Source organism: Aulostomus chinensis, chromosome 1, assembly GCF_037954235.1.
Source record: "Aulostomus chinensis isolate RoL2024-O1b breed Wild chromosome 1, RoL_Achi_v1.0, whole genome shotgun sequence".
Classification (NCBI taxonomy): Eukaryota; Metazoa; Chordata; class Actinopteri; order Syngnathiformes; family Aulostomidae; genus Aulostomus; species Aulostomus chinensis.
In genome coordinates, this window is record NC_141320.1 from 42730611 (window position 1) to 42750289 (window position 19679).

Consider the following 19679-nt stretch of genomic DNA (forward strand, 5'->3'; position numbering starts at 1 on the left):
AAGAAAGAATCCTTATGAACCTCTTTTTAACAGACACACATTTCTAAAGACACTGATTCATTATATTTTTCTTCTTTTAGCAGAGGATGGTTTCGATCCATCGACCTCTGGGTTATGGGCCCAGCACGCTTCCTCTGCGCCACTCTGCTCTACCACTGACTGAACAGTCCTTGTTGTAGAAGAGCATTCTCTGTCTTTGTCTCTGCCCTGCTCTCCTGCTCTCTTTCCCCTCATTTAGTCCTTGACATGACCCATGCTCTACAGCTCTGCGGGTGGAATGAAGACCTGCGTCTGCTCTGCCCGTGCCGTCCTTCGTCTCAACCTAAATTGTTTGACCCACCTTTATAATGATCAGACTCGCTCCCGCTGAGCGCGCCAGACGCTGCAGACAACACAACCAAACTGGCCCTGATCAGAATTTGACAGGCCGAACTCGCGCCGAAATCTTTACAAAAAATCCATTTTTGTCACCCACGTGAAGATGGGTGGGAACATGCCCTAAAAACACCAAGAATAATATCCACCACCTTCTGAACGGGGCCTGGCCCGTCTCCTGCATCAGGGGCCGCCGCAGTCGCACATCAGCTGTTCAACAGCTGTTCGCCCTAACACTCAATGAGTCAAAGACATAGAAGCTCAAGCTGCTGTTGCGGAAGCCGTGATCGTATAGTGGTTAGTACTCTGTGTTGTGGCCGCAGCAACCCCGGTTCGAATCCGGGTCACGGCAGCATGAGATAAATTTCTTTGTGTGTATTGATGGACACAAGCCAAGCAGAAAATTCCCATGATGCAATAGGGCAGTGTTTGGTAAGTGCTGAGCAGGCGTCAGTCTGACAACAATGTCATATTATTGTGTCATCACTTGACCAGACCCAAAAGTAGGCTCAGGTATCAGTTTCTTCTCAATGCTAACGTCTGCTAGCTTAGTCTGCTACTTTGATGGCTCTGCCTGCTCAAAGGTCCAGACCCCTGGATGTGGTGGTTCCTACCTGAACGTAGATTCTGTCAGCTCATGTTGTTAAATCAACTCACCAGGAACACCAGTAGATTTCAATGGACTGACAATGAGTCTCATTGAATGGTAAACATGTCAAATATGAAGTCATCACCTGAGGAGGTCTGCTGCTGGAATGAAGCTCCAGATATTCACAAGATATTCTAGATCTTAAAATAAAGCATTTTTATATTTGATTTATTGTTCATCAGCCTGCTTCATGTGGTGTGATTTTATGTGTCCTATATCAATAGAACTTTGTAAACGATCGTCCCTCAGGATGTAGAACGATGTCAAAAAGTCTTCTCTCAGCTCTCCTTTCCTCTGAACAGAGGAGTCTCTGCTGAGGTCGTCCCTGTCAGAGTCCTGATGTCTATTAAGTCTTCTGTTTCTCGTTATTGTGAAAAGTTGAACAGCTACAAGAAAACAACACAGTTTTGGGGGGTTTTTTTGGACGGGCACACAGAGCGGTGCTGCTGCTGTGGTGACAGGAATGGTCACCATGGCAACAACTCAGCAGCAGGAAGCAGGAACTGAGTAGAACGTCTGAATGAATGCAGACTATTGAGATTTATTGAGAATTGTGCTGAACTTAAGTGTACTTTTTGAGTGTGAATTGTTTCGTGCGGCATTTCAGACACACAGACAGACTCAGGCAGACAAAAGATGAGGGGAAGGGAAGTAACCTGAAAAGGAGAGGAGAGGTTCAACATCAAACTAAATGTCCTACCACAAAATCTCTTTCTAGTTCCAGGACCATCTGGAGAAACTGCCTTCTAACCTTTTCTGAATTGAACAAAATGCTCTCCAGATTTATCTGCAGGGGAAGAAACCCAGGCTCAAGTTTACACCACGACATGAATGAGCCCCAGTTCCTGCTGGACTGGCCCATCAAAACCTGGAAAAATGTTTCCGTAAAGTCCAAATCTCAATGAATAATTAGGAATGTTAACAGGAGAATGTCACTACAAGTCATTGAATGATGTGCTGTTCATCCTGGGTTCAAGCCTCATGAAATGAACCCTAGATTTAAATCCTGGATTCAAAGGAGAAACAACTTTCTATTCACTTGTGGAAAATGGAAATTTAAAAGACTTGAAAGCCTGAGAAGAGAATATCACTGAGAAAGTCTGACTTTTTAGAATCCTCTGAGGTGAGCAATTATTTTGGAACACGACATCAGAAATGAAACAGACTTTAATGATCCAGCGCTGAAAATATGTTTGTCTTCCCATCAAGAAAGCAGAAGAACCTCCTATTGTCTGTTGTTTTCCATCTGACCTGATTCTTGGTTGTCAGCTCACTGGCTCATTGGCTTTCTTGATGGAACAACAAAGCAAAAGTTGAAGACTTTGAATATCCAGGCCTCTGGCGTGATTCTCAGCTGTCATTGAAACTCCACATGAACTCAGTGTCCCAGCAAATATCTGGTTGGCTGAAATGACTTTTGTCCTTCTGTTGACTTTTTCCACAAGAAGTCTGGAAAAGTTTTAGAACACAGTTCATGTTCCCAATACTGGACTATGCTGGTGGTTTCTATGGCAACACTGGTGACGGCCCCAGCCTGGGTCCTATGCAGCGTTCTGTGTGAGGGTCCTGTTGGTGGGGGTGTTTGTGTCTTTGCCGGTCTGAAGCAGCCTGGTCATGAGGCTGACTGGGAGCACCAGGCCAGTGTTCCCAGTTAGGCCTGTTTAACCCCACCTTCCCAGACGTCTGTCTCCCTTTTGCGCTCAGCCAGCGTCCTGTTGTTGTCCTTTTGTTTGTCCTTGTTTTCCACCAACAATATGCAGCACACACTGACATCACATCACACACTCTCCTCCACTGCTGACACTGACTTCCACACCTCACATGGTTGATGATTGACTTCAATAAATGCTGATTTGCTGCTACCAGGTTTTGCTGCCCCTCTGAGCCGGTCCTAACACATTCAGACATCAATCTTTGTCCTCTCAGTGTCTGATATAATCGTCTTTGTAGGTTTGTGCTCAGGTGCTTGGATAGAACCCATCATTATTGAATGTAGGAGTCCCAAAGACAGCTCCACTGGTCAGGATTTATTTTCAAATGTGTCCACTTGAATTTCCCTTCATACTTGAAACAACTTTTAGTTCCTTTAAGCTCACAATCCAACCTAGAGTGTAGAGATCCTTTGTTTCTGTGTCTGCCTAGAATCAGCAAAGAAACTGGGCATCGCACATTCATATTTGAGTCAAGTCAGTTTGATCATTTGGAAACCATCTTGAGGAGATTTGGAGAAAGTTCAATCATTCAGCTGCAGTTACAGTGACTTACAACACTGCAACAACAACAAAAAACACCCTCCACAAACACTCTTGTCCAACTTTTGTGCCCAAATTTTCTCCTCATGAGGCACCAAATCAAGTCAAATCATTTTTATTTGTTAGAACCAAATCACAACAAAGTTCTCTCATGACTCTTTACTAGTAGAGCAGGTCCAGCACCAAACTGCTTCAATGAATCTACACCCAACAATTCTCCACCAGCAGCAAATCCTGCAACAGTGGTGATGAACACCTTCCTTTTAACAGGCAGGAACGTCGAGCAGATCCAGGATCAGTGGGGACGGTCTTCTGCTTTGACCGGTTGTATTTAAAGCTCCATCAGATTGGAACAACCTTTCCTCCTCACTTGGGTCTCTCTCTTCCTTTCTCATCTTCAAATCATCAAGCATTTTCAAACATCTGCTCTTGTTTCTGATGCACCTCCCCTTTTCTCTCCAGGATTCACTCTCTACTTGTTCTTGTTTGTTCTCTGTACTGTAAATATGTGGATATTTGTGTATGAATATGCATTGTGTACTTTAATGGTGCATGGAAGCAGTATTTATTTAGATGGGTGTTTAAATGTATGCGTATGTGAACACAGGCCCACTCTTATTCTGCAGTGAGATATCTCTGATCATACTTTGTATAATACTGGATGGTGGTGGTGGTGGTGGTGGGGGGGGGGGGCTTTGGGGAACATTGTTGGCCTGTACCTGGGTGTATGATGTGTGTGTCCTTGTGTTGAAATGTTTGGTATTTTGTTGAGAATCTACTTTTATTATTGTTGTATTGTTGGTCATTATTTGTCAGGACCCCCTCCAAAATGAGATGGTGCATCTCAAGGGGCTGCCCTTGAAATCAAGAATCAAGAATGAAGGTGTCTGCTGGTCTTGGTGGACCCTCTGCTTCTCAAGCTGAGTCAACAGATTCCTGTGTTGATTGAGTCATTGTGTATCCTGGCTGCATTCAGCGCTTTCACCGCTGCAGCCCAGCGTGATTGCCAGTCAGGACAGGTGTTATTAAGAATGGAAGAGGGGACAGTTTTGGCAGGACAAGTTGCTCCACATTCAGAGGATGGTGGGAATTATAAAGGCTGGTGACAAACTCCTTCACTGTGTGGGAGGTTCAGAGTCCCTGGTTTGATTGCAGCTTTGACCTGAGCAGGTGTTCATCCTCATCTCAGTAACAAGGGGACACTTTATCACACCAGTGGACAAACATCAGCATTCATCACCCAGCAGCTTCTCTGATCAACAGAACAAGCTGAAGTATTCTGAGAAGGAGGGCATGGATCCCTCTACCTCTCACATGCTAAGCTAGCGCTCTACCATTTGAGCTAATTCCCCTGTTAAGGAGCACAGCAGATAATGGAGGTTGACCTTCATGCAGGGTTGGATGACCTTCACCAGTTGGAGCTTCTCTGGTTCAACAAACCCTTGGGACCAAGACAGGGATTGGAACCTGTGCAGGTCTAGACCCATGTTTAAGTTGGTGGAGACAATTGTTTAAACCAGGGACTGAATGAAAAGACTTGCCCAGAGTCCAGCTCACTCTTCTGAACCGACCCCCATCTCTGTGTGGAGTAAACATCAGAGGTGGGGGGTGCAGGTTCTGCTTTGACCTCCTGACCTCCTGGGTAAAGCAGTGGAGATGTTGAGCTTGAAGGAGTTGACAGCCTCCTTCATCTTCTCATTGGTTTGCTAAACTCAGCATCATGAAGTGTTGCTGAAATTCAACATGTCAGCTGAGGCCAGAGATTCCTGCGTTCCCTGAGTCCTTGAGTGTCGTCTCTGTTGTTTGAAAGCACAAAGCTGTTCCTGATGGTCCAGTGTGTCAGATTCTGGGCTCTCACAGCTGTAACTGGGGTTTGAGCTCCGTTAAGGGACTGGTTTTGTGGAGAGAACCAAGCAGAAGAATTGACAGTTTCAGCAGGAAAGGTGACCATTGCTCCACAACCTCAGTCCCAGGATTCATTCCTGCTTCACCCAGCATGGCCCTATGATCAACAGAAATGAACTGCCAGTGGAGGTCCTCAGTAATCCAGGTCATGGTTTCTCTAGATTGCTTTGTTGTAGTCAGGACACTTGCAAATATCAGCCTCTTTCCTCCATGATCTCTCATTCTTTCTGTTCTCTCCATTTCTCCTCTTCATTTCTACTCCTTGCTGACTGTTGTTCCTCATTTGTGGCAGAGTTCAGTCAGTGGACCAGACATTTTGCCACTACACTGTCCATCATCAGGGCATTTAACATCCAGGACTGGCTCCCAGATCATGGCCATGACCTCATCCCCTGCACCAGTGGACAGTTCATCAAGGATGGCAAACATGTGGGTCTCAATTCCCCTCCATCTTTGTAGGTTGGTTACATTTCCTCCTGGTCTTTAATCCATCTTTAGTTGACATTTTTCTGTTGAGCCCAGTTTGTTGACTGCCAGGCTGTCTTACTTTTCAATGGCACAGCAGCAGACAGCAAGAGGGTTGCGATGGTGCAGTTGGTAAAATCCCTATCTATGGTCTGCAGAAATATGCTGGGAGTTCTTTTTTATTGTGAACCAGAATTCAAAGACTGACCAAGGAAACCAAAGCACAGAATTTAGAGATCAAAGAAAGAAATCAAAGACAGAACCTGAAGATCAGGAAATGGCACAGATCAATGAGATCCATGGACTCATCAGTGAAGGTTTTCTTTGGTTCACGGTCACTTGTTGTCGTACTGGTGTGATGATGTCAGACCCTTCACATTCAGTTCAAACAGACTCCAAAGTGTAGCTGTGATGCAGAGGGCAGTAGCCTTGTGCTTGGTACCGTCATGGTTCTCTGCATTGTTAGCAAACTCACCAAAGACCTCCCTGAAAGCAGGATCATTTTCCCACAGTGCTTTTTTAACCAAGTACCAATTTGTCCCTCTTTAAAAACAACAAACAAAGATGAGGTCAGACTGAGATGGACGAGATGATATGGATGTGATTTATGGCTTTCAAACTCCAAATATTAAATTTTTCTTCAGGGCTTTTGAGAGGCTCTGGGTAATGAATGAAAATTTAAGTTGGGAAAAAACGACATGCGGGGTCACTGTGTGTGTTTACACGTGTGTGTATTTCTTGTTTTATTGTGTTGGAGACCATTTCCATCATCAACACTGATCAGGAGTCCCCGTCCTCATGGGGACCAAAGACCGGCCCTGATGCAGCGCAATGCAGTTTGTGCATTCTTGCATGAATTTCAGAGTCAAGGTCTGGATTGAGTTGAGTTTCAAATAAAGATTAAGATTCAGTTGGTTAAGATTAAGATTAAGATTAAGATTAAGGTTAGGCTGCATATAGAATGAAGTTGATCGAATGTTCTCATAAGAATAGCTGGGCACACCTGAGTGTGTTTACATGCAGACTTCCTCTTGTGACAACTGATGTCATTGGAAACCATCTTGAGGACATTTGGAGAAAGTTCAATCATTCAGCTGCAGTTACAGCGACTTACAACACTGCAACAACAACAAAAAATCACCCTCCACAAACACTCTTGTCCAACTTTTGTGCCCAAATTTTCTCCTCATGAGGCATCAAATCACTACAAAAACAGCCATTAAGTTGATCTGGTTGGGCACTGGTATTTGTTCTTGCTGCAGCTCATTTCCAGCTCTTAACAAGAACTCAAGAGTTTCAGAACAGCCAAGGTTGGGGACTGGAATTCTAAAATGTCCCCTGGAACCAAACAACCTTGCGAGAGCACGCCTGGCACGCTCAGCGGGAGCGAGTCCGATCATTATAAAGGTGGGTCAAACAATTTAGGTTGAGACGAAGGACGGCACGGGCAGAGCAGACGCAGGTCTTCATTCCACCCACAGAGCTGTAGAGCATGGATCATGTCAAGGACTAAATGAGGGGAAAGAGAGCAGGAGAGCAGGGGAGCAGGGGAGCAGGAGAGCAGGGCAGAGACAAAGACAGAGAATGCTCTCCTAAAACAAGGACTGTTCAGTCCATGGTAGCGCAGAGTGGAGCAGAGGAAGCGTGCTGGGCCCATAACCCAGAGGTCGATGGATCGAAACCATCCTCTGCTAAAAGAACAAAATAAAATGAACCTTAGAAATGTGTGTCTGTTAAAAAGAGGTTCATAAGGATTTTGTCTTCCTCCACAATCACCAACCATTGTGAGAGTTAACAACAGTCCACTTTCTGACTGAAGCAAAAGTAGACTTCAAAAGGTTTTTCTGATTCACCATAGCAGCTAAATTTCCATTTCCTGAACAGGACAGGTTAAAAAAAAGGGAATGTCATGACTTCCTCTGTATGTTAGAATATGAACTACTAAAAATGTTCATGCCCAGTTTTAAGTTAGAATTAAACTGAAAATACAAAAACCTTCCCTCTTCAATCCTGTCACTCAGTGTTGTAAACTGTTTCAAACAAATTCTACTGTTCAACAGTTCAAGTGTTTCTAATGAAGCTGAATGTTCTCCTCTGCTTTCCTCAATTGGGTTTCTTTCATGTCCTCCTGACATCAAAGACAGAATTCTAGGTACAAATAAAGACACTATCAAAGCCCCCTGATGACATCATCATCAATTCTGACTTTGATCTGGAGGCTCTTGCTTTAATCTTGGCTTTGATCTGACTAATGTTTCCTGACAGGTTGCTGTTTCCACTCCAGAGCAACCAGTAGTTGATCCTATCAGACCAGTCTGATGAACGAAGCTTTTCACTGTCAGTGGAATCACTGGGAGAAGAAACTCCTCCTGTCAGATGAAGGCTTCACTGTGTTGAGGAGGGTTTGTTCAGATGATTCTGGAAGAATAAATCAAAACCTCATCATTGAACATGAACATTAATCACTGATGACTGTTTTACCTGAACCTACTGGATACTGTGGTGCCTGATGAGGAGACAACTTGGGTACAAAGTTGAAGAAGAGGGTTTTTGGAGAGGAGATTTAGATGAGATGGTTTCCAAATCAAATCTGTTGTCACAAGGGAAAGTCTGCATGGAAACACACAAACACACACACACACACACACACACACACACACACACACACACACACACACACACACACACACACACACACAGAGTCCTACTGACTAACCCATGTTTTTCTTCACTTAAACCACCACTGGAGTATTGAAAGAGATTGCATGAGACACCATCAACTTACATTAAAAACCCCTGACTGCCTTTAATTCCCTCCTGGCTGCAGGAAATTAGACAGACCAGCCCCCATAGCGGGGCTGCACGGTGGTGCAGTGGTTAGCACTGTGCCCTCACAGCAAGAAGTTTCCGGGTTCAAGTCCTGGCTCGGGCGCGGGATCTTTCTGTGTGGAGTCTCCATGTTCTCCCCGTGCCTGCGTGCGTCCTCTCTGATACTCCGGCTTCCTCCCACAGTCCAAAGACATGCAATTTGGGGACGAGGCTGATTGATACTCTAAATTGACCGTAGGTGTGAGTGTAAATGGTTGTTCGTCTCTGTGTGTTGGCCCTGCGATGGATTGGCGACCTGTCCAGGGTGAACCCCGCCTCTCGACCGTAGATGCTGGGATAGGCTCCAGCCCCCCCGCAACCCTTACTAGTAAGGAATAAGCAGAAGATGACGATGGATGGCCCATAGAGTGGAGGTGAGACCACAACCATGCTCTACAATCAATATTTACATCAAACCAGCACCATCTCAACAACTTAACCTGACTAAATATATACATGATTCCAGACTACTACACCAACTCAATAATACATCCACATGCATAATCATTCAATGAACCTTGCCTGTGATTGTACCCCCTCCCCCATCTGGGAGCAAAGGTTTGCACCTACAGCTCTTAAGGAGATTCCTTGGGCTTCTCTCCCCTTTTGGCTCCACCCCCTTTAAGGAAACCACCAGGAAGAGGTGAGGACTGACATGATGACTGAAACTGCCACATTTACATGAGACGAACTAGATAAACACAAAATACCAGGCCTTGCACAGTGATTCCCACTGACTGACACTGGGGTCTTCATTTTCCACAGGCAGGATGGCCGGTCCCCCTGTGCTTCCCAGGTCCCTCCCTGGAACACATGGCATAGAAAATGTTTCACTTGTTTGCTGATTCAATAAACCTGACCCTTAACATGTGTGTGTGCCTCTAATTTACATAAACTGTTAATACCAAGACAAATGCTACCTTCAATTAATCATTGATGTCATGGAACCCTTGGTCTCCATTACATTGGTCAACCAGAGAAGCTTCAACTGGTGACGCTCATTCAACCATGATGAAGGTCAACCTGCATTATCTGCTGTGCTCCTTAACAGGGGAATTAGCTCAAATGGTAGAGCGCTCGCTTAGCATGTGAGAGGTAGAGGGATCGATGCCCTCATTCTCCAGAATACTTTAACTTGTTCTGTTGATCAGAGGAGCTGCTGGGTGATGAATGCTGATGTTTGTCCACTGCTGTGATAAAGTGTCCCCTGTTACTGAGATGTGAATGAACACCTGCTCAGTTCAAAGCTGCAATGAAGTCAAGTCGTAACCCTGTAAAGCACCAAATAACAACAGTTACACTTTACAAGTAGAACAGGTCCAGTTCCACACTCCTTAAATGAATTTACACCCAACTATTCTTCATGAGCAAGCACATCCTAGTTTAGGCCCAACTTTTCTTGGCACTCTCCCAGATGCTTGGGAGCTGCTGGGGGAGCGCTAGTTGGGCCTAAGCTAGGAGCTAAGCTAAGGTGGTCCGCACCAGCTAATGAGGGCTGGCTAGCTCTTGCAGCATTTGGTGCAGAGCCGCTGCAGGTCCAATTCAACATCGCTAAGCCTCACCTCCAACACAACAAGAAAACTACATTTAACACACTTATCAGTATCACTAAAGGAGGCAGAGGAGGAACAAAACATGTGGCACCCTGAGCAGGAGAGAGGAGAACAAGAGGGAGAAGCCATCGTTAGCTTAGCGTGTTTACAAGGCAGAAAGACTGTTGCTACAAGAATGACGGTCTTTTAAACTTCAGCCAAATAAAGCAATTCGGTATTCATTTTTGGTGGGTAATTAGTCAAGGAAATCAGGAATTAGCAGGGAGGATCACACTTTAGCGAGCACAATGAAGCAAGGCTCTACGTTCAGCAACACAGAAAAAGGAGTTGAGGTCACAGGCTTCCTGCAACCAAGGTCAAAAATCCAGGACGGACGAAGGGGAGGACAACAAAGACAAAGACACAAGAAACAGAGATAATAACCTTAAACTCCATAACAACCATAACACATATTGCCCACACACACACATACACACACACACACACACACACACACACACACACACACACACACACACACACATTTTGTGAAACAACTCAGGAGTCATCAGGTGTTTTACTCAGCGGGATTCATTCATGATAAATGAGCATGGAGGAGACCCAGTAATCATCAACACAAGCGTCACATGAGCAGGTCACCACCCACTTTTATTGATTGGTTCTTGTAAGAATCACTCCTAACGCCATCAGGAGGTCATTTTTTGTCCTGCCCTGTCTCAACTGTTGGAGCACAACTACAGCCTGAACTCTGCCACTACCTTATCCCTCCCTAACATCCTCATACAGACCCACTATCTGGACTAGCCTGACCCCCCTGACCCTCATCAGTCACTCGTAGTGCCTCCCACTGGAGGGAATAGGAGCGTCTGTGAGCTCTGACTGTTGGGATGCACATCCATGTGATGGAAGAGCTGTTTTAAAAAGGGAATCATTTGACGTCTTGACCTGTGTGGGCAGGTACAGAGGGACGATTCCATCATGAACAATAATATTGCGAAACAAATGGGTCTTTAGCTTCTTTCTGAAGGTGTCCAGAGCGTCCTCATGTCCAGTGGGAGAGCATTCCAGAGTCTAGGAGCTGCAACCTGGAAGGCTCCCTCTCCTTCAGTGAGGCTGAATCCCTGTGGTCAGGGAGGATAAGGGACCCCACAGGTATCACTAAAGTGCTTTAGACTGCAAAGCACTCAGCTAATCAAGCTGGGATCAACTGCTGTGGTGATCAAGGTATCATCATATATAACAAACAAAGAAAACAAAGTTGAGGAAAAGCACACAAAGAAAAAACTGTGAACATAAACAGAGCATCTTCTACACCAGATGTCACACGGCTCAGTAGACCTCTGGTTTGAAACCTAGCAGGTCCAGTCTCCAGGGTGCCCCCATCATTCTGCTTTTCAGTCGCAGGACATGCAGCAGAATCCCATGGCTCCTCTGCAGAAGAACATGTGAGAGCGTCTGCTTGCTCTTCTCTGGCTGGACGTAGGGGAGAGTCTGCTTGCTCTTCTCTGGCTGGACGTCGGGGAGAGTCTGTTTGCTCTTCTCTGGCTGGACGTAGGGGAGAGTCTGCTTGCTCTTCTCTGGCTGGACGTAGGGGAGAGTCTGTTTGCTCTTCTCTGGCTGGACGTAGGGGAGAGTCTGTTTGCTCTTCTCTGGCTGGACGTAGGGGAGAGTCTGCTTGCTCTTCTCTGGCTGGACGTAGGGGAGAGTCTGTTTGCTCTTCTCTGGCAGGACGTAGGGGAGAGTCTGTTTGCTCTTCTCTGGCTGGACGTAGGGGAGAGTCTGTTTGCTCTTCTCTGGCTGGACGTAGGGGAGAGTCTGCTTGCTCTTCTCTGGCTGGACGTAGGGGAGAGTCTGTTTGCTCTTCTCTGGCTGGACGTAGGGGAGAGTCTGTTTGCTCTTCTCTGGCTGGACGTAGGGAAGAGTCTGCTTGCTCTTCTCTGGCTGGACGTAGGGGAGAGTCTGTTTGCTCTTCACTGGCTGGATGTAGGGGAGAGTCTGTTTGCTCTTCAGAAGTTTGCTGGACCTTCGCTTGAAGGTCATGATTTTCCTCTTTCAAACAGCTTTTTAAATCATGAAGATTTCCCAGGATTTCCCTCTGAGCACTGCTCCTTTTCTTCTTTTGTGCTGTCACTGCACATAGAAGACTCTGAACTTCACCGTTCAGAATGCCAGTCTTTGTGGGGTCCTGGTCCTTCCTTGATTAAAGGTGGGCCAACTCAGCAGTGAAGGTCTCTGTCTCCTGAGATGCAGTAGAAACTCATCTCCTCAAACATCCATTTTCTGCCTGTCTCTCCTCACTCTGGGATCTCAGCTGTTCAAGAGTCGTCTTCTTCTCAGTGAGTTCTTCTCTCATTTTGTTCTTCTCTGCCTGGATGGAGTTGAGCTCACACTTGAGGTCACACTTCTCCTTGTAAACCATCTTCACCTCACACTGAAGACTGTGGACTTGTGTGTTCAGGTCTCTGATCTGAGTCTGGTTCTCCTCCCTCACAGATTCAAGGTTGCCCACCATGGCACACATGTTCTCTACCAGCTGATATGCAATAATCTTCTCTTGTCCAAGACTAGAAACCTGCCCCCACAAATTCTGGTTTTCTGTCCATCTCTTGTCACACAGAGACTGAAGCTGATCAAGTGCACTTTTCTTCTCAGTCAGGTCTTCCTCAAGACATTTCATCTCCATCTGTTCTCTCTCCCTCAGAGACTGAACCTGGGTCAGCTCTTTTCTGAGCTCATGGTTCTCTCCATCAACCTTCCTCCCCTCACACTGAAGACTGTGGACTGTTCCGTTCAGGTCTTCTATCTGGGTCTGGTTCTTGTCCTGGACCGTTTTGAGGTTGGCCACCACAGCAGTGAGGTTCTGGAGCTCCTGGATTGCTCTTTTATTCTCACGTTCAAGAGTAGAAACTTGCTCCCTCAAGTTCTGGTTTTCTGCCTGTGTGCTGTCACTCAGAGACTGAAGCTGCTCAAGTGCAGCTTTCTTCTCAGTCAGGTCCTCCTGCTCTGTCAGCCTGAGAGATGGAGGAGCAGGATCACATTGACCAGGATCATTCAGTGGATAAATACAGCTCCTACTGAGATCCACCAGATCTCTGAATGCTCCAACTATACAATCCAATGGAGTCATAGCCTTCTGTCCTGGGTTGATCTGAAGATCTTGAGCCAGACTAAATCTCCTGGAACTGTCAAGTCTTTAAAGACCAAAACTGCCCCATAAATGTGGAGTCTGGATTCTTTTCTAGAATGAGATGGCAATGACAGTCCTGCAGAGTGACATCACTGACATGACTGGATGACTTCAGTCACATGACTGGATGACAGTGTAGATGCCAATGTAGAGGTTGGGGAAATAGTCTCTGAGAATCCAGCTTGAACCAACGCCCTCCTTGTTCTTCTAAAACCCAAACAGCGACCATCAGTCTCCCTCAAATCCTGTACTTGGTTCAATGTTGCTGTTCCATTTTGCAGCAGCAGCAGGTGTCGCTGTGATACCAGGTTCAGTTCAAGAGTCCCAACTCCAGCTCATGTTGGTGACCTCAGTGGCAGGTAAAATGGTGCTTCAGTGGATCATGTGATCAACTCATGTGTGTCCTCACTGCTCCACAGGTCTGTCAAATGTTCTGTAAAATAGTTGGACCCAGCAGAGCTGCTAGATTAGGAGTTGATGGAGTCGTTGCAGATACCAGGGTCCAAAGTCCAGCTTGAACCTGGTTTGTGCAGTTCTTTGTCAAGCTAGCAGCCATTCTTGTCACTGCCAAGCTAAAGTGACTTCTGTCAACAAAGGTCAACATACAAAAGGATATTTCTACTGGCAGTTCAAGATTTTGATCAAACTCCTTCTTCAGAGCTGGAACCTTCCTCTTGTGTCAGCTTCCTGTTCCCATCTCTATGTGAACGGTCAGTTTTGACCCACGTCTTCAATCAGCTGTCAAATAAACTAAAACAATTTTCTATCCTCCAAGTTGTTTCCATCTCTTGGTGACCTTGTTAGGCTTCCTTATCCATGGAAATATTGGTTTGAATATTTAGTTGTGGGCCTCTGGACCTTTTTTTAGTCACTAAATCTTCAATTTCAGTTAAAAAAATGGCAAAATGAACCTCAAGAAAATCCTAGAAATGAACCAAAGGTTGTTGTGTTTCCTGACCATTACTGAGGGTGTTAGAACACATCTCTGACATGGATTGGTTTGATTTAGTATTCATTTGAATATCATTAACTATTGGAACACCCATGGTGTTATGGGTCAGTTTAGACCCTCATATTTTTACTTCAAGAAAAAGAGAAAAAAGTCTCTTTTTCAGCAACAGAACTTTAATACAAAAACAAAATGAAAAGCAGAACAAGCCAGAACCCAAAATATGGATTTGCAAGGTCAACAAACAACAACCAGTCAAGCAAACCAAACCAACAGAAACCAGTTACTGGTTCAAAACCAGTAAAAAACAAAAACAGAGTAAGAGTCGTTTAAAGTTCAGATGCTTGTGTGTCACTTCTGTGTGTTCTTTCCAGAGATGTTCCTGCAGTTGAAGCACCATCCGTCCGTCCTGCTGTCCTGACTGCTTGGGCAGTCCTGACCCTCTTTCTTCTGGAACCAGGTCCTGAGGGGGTTGTGGCTGTGGCTGTTCTGGTTGGTGTTGAGGCAGGGCTGCTGAGGAGGACGCTGGTGTGGATGCTCTCTGTGTTGCTGATGTTATGGATGGAGTGCTGCTGAGCTCTGCAGGTGTCTGAGCAAGGCTGCAGCGTCTGGGTCTCGGGGCATCCGTTCCCTTCCCTCAGTGTGTGGCTTGACCAGGGAACTTCCCAGCTCCTCCACAAAAATTCTCCTCTTGCTCTTCTTGGTTGAGCTCCACTCATGGTGGATGTTGGTCCACAACACCAATGTTTCTATGCAGACTCATCAAGGATGCTGCAAAACACAAGAATCCACCCCAAGACTTTCTCTTCAACCATGTTGAGGTCTTCATGGCTGTGATGATGCAGGTTCTCTTTCTTATTTTCTTCTTAAAAAGTCAGTCGTTTCATGTTACATAATAAATGTTTATTAAAAAACAGTTTATCATCTTTTATTAATTACTGTTTTCTCTTTTGGTGTCCCAGTGTTTATTTATTGATCTAAACCTGATATTTAGAAAAGCAGACAGCACAAAAACAGAAAATGCCACCATAGCTTTGAAATTTTCTCTCATACAAATGTTGACTCTTTTTGTAGAAGCCCCTCCCCTCTGTAGGTCTGGTGGTGCAATGGACAACGCGTCTGACTTTGGATCAGAAGATTCTAGGTTCAACTCCTGGCTCCGTTCAAACTTCATAAACAAAAGCTTTCACACCTGAAGTGAGAACCAGTGATCAAAGTCACTGAAGTCCTCCCAGGTTTCCTCCTTGTCTGCTGGAAACATGAACACATGAATGATCCTGCTACCTCTCATGTTAAGCTGCACTTGACAGTGACAGCAGGAGAACAAAAATCCCAGTGTGTCATCAACATTTCCTGTCAAATCAATGATAGAAGCTGTTGAGTTTCTGGATCAGAACAAGGAGAAAGGAGCCCCAATGAAAGAGTGATGGTTCTTGATTCTGATTTTGTTCTTCACTCCTACACCAGAGAGTGAAAGTGTGGGCTGGCTGGGAGCAACTGCCTGCTTCAGAGTGGCAGGAGCCTCAGGACTTTCCAGTGAGACCTGCAAACTTCCACCAGCGCCCAGTGCCAGCAGGTCTTCATGATGGAGCTGAGAAGAGCACAACAACACCAGAGCACTGGAGAAGAGCACAACAACACCAGAGCACTGGAGAGGAGCACAACACTTCTTTGCTTCCTGGCCACTCTCATGTCTGTCTGTCCATCTGGAGCTGGGGGGAGGAGCTTCACATGTTTTTTATTTTCTTCAAAAGGGAATGACATGACTTCCTCTGTATGTTAGAATATGAACTACTAAAAATGTTCATCTCCAGTTTAAAGTTAGAATTAAATTTAAAGTAGAAAAACCTTCCCTCTTCAATCCTGTCACTCAGTGTTGTAAACTGTTTCAAACAAATTCTACTGTTCAACAGTTCAAGTGTTTCTAATGAAGCTGAATGTTGTCCTCTACTTTCCTCAATTGGGTTTCTTTCATGTCCTCCTGAGATCAAAGACAGAATTCTAGGTACAAATAAAGACACTATCAAAGCCCTGATGACATCATCATCAATTCTGTCTTTGATCTGTGTCTGTCCAGCCAGTCCTGAGTGGATCCAACAGTTTCCCATGGGAATCTCTGTCGTGGTGTCTCTCCTCCTGCTGTCTCCAACTCTCAGAGTGCTTCTACTGGTTTCTCTCCATCGTCCCTGTTGCTCGGCAGAGTACTGGTGAGGACTGAGGCCAGTGATGACATCACCTCCAGCTGAGACCTGCCAGGTGGTCCTGCTTCATTCGACTCTGCTGCCTCTGCCACTGCCCTGACTGGTGAGGCTGACAGCAGGTTCTCTCTCATCTAAACTCTCTGTTTACAATGGAGGCTGAAATCCTTGTGATTGGTGGTTCAATCATCAGGTCTGTTGAACTCCCAGGTGCCATCACCTGCTGTCTTCCTGGTGCCAAAGTTGTGGACATTATTGAACGTCTCCAGGACTCATCAATCTCCACCCCTCAGCTCACATCCTGATTATACGGGTGTGTGTGAATGACATCACGAAGAGGCAGCCAATCATACTTCATGACCAGCTTGAGTCTCTTGCTAGTTCAAATCAGAGTCTGGGTAAATTCTGTGTTTTTTCTGGCTCCATCTCTGCTCCTTCCAGAAGCAGGGAGCATTTCAGCCTCTTTCCAGTCTGCATGAATGCTGAAAGGCTTCTGTACTGTTTGGCTTTGCTGTTCCCTGCAGCTTGGACATCAGATTAGAACGAACCACACTCACTAACTCACCTGTTCTTAACCACTGAGAGCTGATTGGGTTAAACATGGAAAAACACTGACTCTCTATGAGGATGTTCTCCTGCCCTGTGTGGGTGGAGCCAAGAGAGTAAAAAGACTGTGAGACCCAGAAGTCAGGGCTTCAACGACTCCATCAACTCCTAATCTAGCAGCTCTGCTGGGTCCAACTATTTTACAGAACATTTGACAGACCCGTGGAGCAGTGAGGACACACATGAGTTGATCACATGATCCACTGAAGCACCATTTTACCCTGCCACTGAGGTCACCAATATGAGCTGGAGTTGGGACTCTTGAACTGAACCTGGGATCACAGCGACACCTGCTGCTGCAAAATGGAACAGCAACACTGAACCCAAGTACAGGATTTCAGGGAGACTGATGATCGCTGTTTGGGTTTTTGAAGAACAAGGAGGGCTTTGGTTCAAGCTGGATTCTCAGAGACTATTTCCCCAACCTCTACATTGGCATCTACACTGTCATCCAGTCATGTGACTGAAGTCATCCAGTCACATGACTGAAGTCATCCAGTCATGTGACTGAAGTCATCCAGTCATGTCAGTGATGTCACTCTGCAGGACTGTCACTGCCGTCACATTATAGAAAAGAATCCAGACTCCACATTTATGGGGCAGTTTTGCTCTTTAAACACTTGACAGTTCCAGGAGATTTAGTCTGGCTCAAGATCTTCAGATCAACCCAGGACAGAAGGCTATGACTCCATTGGATTGTATAGTTGGAGCATTCAGAGATCTGGTGGATCTCAGTAGGAGCTGTATTTATCCACTGACTGATCCTGGTCAATGTGATCCTGCTCCTCCATCTCTAAGGCTGACAGAGCAGGAGGACCTGACTGAGAAGAAAGCTCCCCTTGAGCAGCTTCAGTCTCTGTGTGACAACACACAGGCAGAAAACCAGAATTTGAGGGAACAAGTTTCTACTCTTGAACGTGAGAATAAAAGAGCAATCCAGGAGCTCCAGAACCTCACTGCTGTGGTGGCCAACCTCAAAACGGTCCAGGACAAGAACCAGACTCAGATAGAAGATCTGAACGCAACAATCCACAGTCTTCAGTGTGAGGGGAGGAAGGTTGATGGAGAGAACAATGAGCTCAGAAAAGAGCTGACCCACGTTCAGTCTCTGAGGGAGAGTGAACAGGTGGAGATGAAATGTCTTGAGGAAGACCTGACTGAGAAGAAAAGTGCTCTTGATCAGCTTCAGTCTCTGTGTGACAAGAGATGGACAGAAAACCAGAATTTGTGGGGACAGGTTTCTAGTCTTGGAAAAGAGAAGATTATTGCATATCAGCTGGTAGAGAACATGTGTGCCATGGTGGGCAACCTTGAATCTGTGAGGGAGGAGAACCAGACTCAGATCAGAGACCTGAACACACAAGTCCACAATCTTCAGCTTGAGGTGAAGATGGTTTACAAGGTGAAGTGTGACCTCAAGTGTGAGCTCAACTCCATCCAGGCAGAGAAGAACAAAATGAGAGAAGAACTCACTGAGAAGAAGACGACTCTTGAACAGCTGAGATCCCAGAGTGAGGAGAGACAGGCAGAAAATGGATGTTTGAGGAGACGAGTTTCTACTGCATCTCAGGAGACAGAGACCTTCACTGCTGAGTTGGCCCACCTTGAATCAAGGAAGGACCAGGACCCCACAAAGTGTGACAGTCTGAATGGTGAAGTTCAGAGTCTTCGATGTGCACTGAGAACACAAAAGAAGAAAAGGAACAGGGCTCAGAGGGAAATCCTGGGAAATCCTCATGATTTAAAAAGCTGTTTGAAAGAGGAAAATCATGACCTTCAAGTGAAGGTCCAGCAAACTTCTGAAGAGCAAACAGACTCTCCCCTACATCCAGCCAGAGAAGAGCAAGCAGACTCTCCCCTACGTCCAGCCAGAGAAGAGCAAACAGACTCTCCCCTACGTCCAGCCAGAGAAGAGCAAACAGACTCTCCCCTACGTCCAGCCAGAGAAGAGCAAGCAGACTCTCCCCTACATCCAGCCAGAGAAGAGCAAACAGACTCTCCCCTATGTCCAGCCAGAGAAGAGCAAGCAGACTCTCCCCTACGTCCAGCCAGAGAAGAGCAAGCAGACTCTCCCCTACGTCCAGCCAGAGAAGAGCAAACAGACTCTCCCCTACGTCCAGCCAGAGAAGAGCAAGCAGACTCTCCCCTACATCCAGCCAGAGAAGAGCAAACAGACTCTCCCCTACATCCAGCCAGAGAAGAGCAAACAGACTCTCCCCTACGTCCAGCCAGAGAAGAGCAAGCAGACTCTCCCCTACGTCCAGCCAGAGAAGAGCAAACAGACTCTCCCCTACGTCCTGCCAGAGAAGAGCAAGCAGATGCTCTCATATGTTCTTCTGCAGAGGAGCGACGGGATTCTGCTGCATGTCCTGCAACTGAAAAGCAGAATTATGGGGGCACCCTGGAGACTGGACCTGCTACGGGTCAAACCAGAGGTCTACTGAGCCGTGTGACATCTGGTGTAGAAGATGCTCTGTTTATGTTCATAGTTTCTTCTTTGTGTGCTTTTCCTCAACTTTGTTTTCTTTGTTTGTTATATATGATGATACCTTGATCACCATAGCAGTTGATCCCAGCTTGATTAGCTGAGTGCTTTGCAGTCTAAAGCACTTTAGTGATACCTGTGGGGTCCCTTATCCTCCCTGACCACAGGGATTCAGCCTCACTGAAGG

At 45.9% G+C, this 19679-nt stretch overlaps 1 long non-coding RNA gene and 2 other non-coding genes across 3 annotated transcripts in view; 1 reads left to right on the forward strand and 2 right to left on the reverse strand.

Moving 5' to 3' along the window:
• Positions 1 to 19679, reverse strand: part of LOC147271727 (uncharacterized) — a 145505-nt gene that overhangs the window by 83818 nt on the left and 42008 nt on the right. The window lies entirely within an intron of this gene.
• trnam-cau (transfer RNA methionine (anticodon CAU)) lies at positions 78 to 149 on the reverse strand. The gene has a single exon. It is a non-coding gene; the product is annotated as a tRNA-Met (tRNA).
• On the forward strand, positions 656 to 727 carry trnah-gug (transfer RNA histidin (anticodon GUG)). Its single transcript has one exon. It is a non-coding gene; the product is annotated as a tRNA-His (tRNA).